This window comes from Schistocerca serialis, chromosome 6, assembly GCF_023864345.2.
Source record: "Schistocerca serialis cubense isolate TAMUIC-IGC-003099 chromosome 6, iqSchSeri2.2, whole genome shotgun sequence".
Lineage (NCBI taxonomy): Eukaryota > Metazoa > Arthropoda > Insecta > Orthoptera > Acrididae > Schistocerca > Schistocerca serialis.
In genome coordinates this window covers 348420802-348424050 of record NC_064643.1, presented here as the reverse complement: position 1 = coordinate 348424050, position 3249 = coordinate 348420802, and positions in this window count along the sequence as shown.

Genomic DNA, 3249 nt, shown 5'->3' with positions numbered 1-3249 from the left:
CCATCATTCGAACTCTCTGGAAAAGATGCGTATAGTGATGTAACGCATACTGCTATTGTGATTCAGACTTTGCTTAAAAGAGGGCGGATGAGGGTTTACCTACGTATCGTAGGCCGTGCATGCTGCATAAAACACGGCAACTCGGCCCGCGGGTCGCGCGAGGCGTGTTTACAGTCTATAGCCGCTTCCGACCGCCTCGACCTTCAATCGTACAATATTCCCCAGCGTCTTTTAAGCGAAGTTTGAATCACAACAGCAACATGCGTTACATCACTATAAGCGTCTTTTCCAGAGCGTTCGAATGATGGTAAAAAAAGTATTTCATCCCATTTAACAAACATGTACTTGCATCATTATCCCGGTCAATATAAATGTTGTGATTATTGTGCATGTACCAAATTATGGGCCCCATAGTCGGCTATTATTCGCAGACTTCGCTTGTCGATACGTGCAATCGTCCCCGGAATAATGGGGTTGTTATGTCCTACACGACTCATCCTGTATATATAATACGCAAGCTAAAGAGGACGTTGTTTGGCCTCAAACAAGCTCCAACATGTCGTAACAACCGTTTTGTGCCCTTTTATTATCATTTTGATTCAAGACAAGTGAAGCGGGACTTTGTTTACATGTGAAGGTCATTGGAGAGAAAAATGTTATTGCTGCCCTTTATATAGATAATGGATCACTTATCATTGCAGATCAACAGTATGCTTTAGTGGAGAGTTGAAAGATAATTTCGAGATAGCTTTGGAACTTAGCTTTTGGAAAGAACATTTTATGATGGTGTAATTAAAATAAATCAAAAAATATGTACAATGAACTTATTTCACTGTTTTAGTTTTGAAGTAAGCGGATCAATGCTGACAGCCGTGGTAAGGAACTACTGACTTTGAAAACGAAAGTTACCTATCATTAGAACTTAATTTCGCTCACTGCTGAGCAGTTGGACATACGATGCACTTGATCTTACCTTTAGAGTAAGATTTCTTTCAAGTTCACTTGTTTCTACTCTCATGGAGGACATAGTAAAGTCGAAACAAAGACTCTGATATATTGATAGCACAGCTGAAATAGCCATTGTATATCTTTCAAATATTAACAGTGAAATGTTAGAAATCTATACAGTGGTTCAGGGTAACTTTGTACCACTTTTTATAATTTTTTTGAAACTACTGGACATAAAACATAAATATAACAGTAGGTATCCTGACATTTTACATCTATAGTAACTGACTACTTGGAAAAGTGTAAATGTATACTGACTATGACCTATTAGAGTAAAATTTCAGTTTTAATGCTGGTCCAAAGTTACACTGTCATTCATAATAACCTTAGACCACTCTTAAAAAACAACCAATTTTTCCTATATCTAAAGCTCTGGTTAAATTAAGATCATACTATAAGGAAATTAGAAATAAAAACAGTGTTATTCATTACTGAACCTTTACTTTAAAATATCAAGATATTTGTATTGACCCAGCATAGTTCAACTTAAATTACTGTCGCCTGAAGCTCTCTTCACAGCCAGCGCAATTAATGGTATAAGCAAAAGCCTAACAGCTTGTAGGAAGTTGGAAGTACAGCTGAAATATTAACTAGAAATCACAGAGGTGATCAAATTTACTTTTAGTACAATATAATGCAAGTAGTTGGTGAAGCAGCTATTTGACACATATTTGATAAGGGGTACAAAGACACCCTGACATGTAAGAAAAAGTTACCCTTATTAGCTGTAGCTTTTTTATGTAATTTGATGGTTTGCTCAGTATCCAGTGCTGTGATCTTTCATGTTGGTTGAGCTATTTTGTGGCTAGAAAAAAGATAAAGTAACACTGCAAATTAAATTATGCTGTAAAGAAAATCATCTGGTGAGTCTCTTCATCTAATGAGAAAGCTGATGCAAGTATCGATTCCTCAGATTGGCAATCAAGCTAGAGTGAGACTGGCAAAAAATCTTGAATTTCACTGACGCTCTAATTATTTAAAATTAAGCATTTTTTCTTTCAAGAAAAAGCGATCAATGGAGAGCTGGGTATACTATACACTTCAACAGAGGATCACATTACTATACATCATAGGGAAATGTCTGACAAGGCCAACGTTGTTGTTTGGGTCTAACTGCGATAAACCATAAATTTTACTTTAATTAAATAAAGACAAGTATTAAAGCTATACAAGTTTTATATTAATTAAAGCTATTCCTTGTTTAATAGAAACTCTTTGAAAGTGCTATAATGTAATAATCTCTTAAGTTAGTGGAAGTATTTGTATTTGTACTGCATTTATTTCATATACCTTTCGCAGATAAATCAGTAGGCCTCTATACCACAGTTTGCTGACAGAGCTGTATAAAAATGTTGTTGAAACATAAAAGTTTAGGAAATTGTAATGAGAAAAGCATGCACATCTGTGGTCTAAGTTGCAGACGACCAATATTTGATGCAAAGCTTGACAGCTGACTCATGACGTAAATAAACGTGGTACAACACGTCTAAATAGACGGAAAGTCAGTGGTAAGTAGCTGTAATCACACGCAGCTGACAAGTATCAAGGAGTATGTAACTGTTCAGAGCGATTTAAGGTGGAAGGACCACATGGTGGAATGACAGCCGTCTCATAAAGGCTACTGGAAGAGCGCTGTGCAAGTCGCTCACGAAGAAGATTGCTTACTAAGCACTGTTGAACACTAACTCTTGACTAATCTTCGTCGCTCTGGACCCCGTATCAACTTCGAGTAATTGAAGAAGAAAATGTTGAATAGTGAGCTGTGAGGCAGTTACAGGTTTGTTTAGTCTACACGAGAAAGTCATATAAATGCTCAAGAAATGTGTGCCACAAGGACAGTGGGTGTAAAGCCATTTGCGGCCATACCACTTGCGACTAGGACAGGAAGGGAGGGAAATTATTCTATCACACCCTCCCCACTCGTACGGTGGTCTGTATAATAAAAAAGTAGATGTAGGGAGTATGATTGCCAGATAGTTGTCGCATGCTTATGTTCAGGTGCACAGATGTGATAGATGCGAACATTTTGTTTATGTGTCATTATATTTAGTGTTTGATAACAATTGGTATTATCGAAACAGCAAGTTGACCTGCCGTATAGATTTTTATATTTTATGAACTACAACAGATGTGATTTTTAGTGAACGGTATTTGAACATTATTACATTTGTTAAGGAAACAAAGAGATCACTGCTGGTGTGTTATCTCGTTTGCTATTAACATCCTTGGTTTGTGTACAGC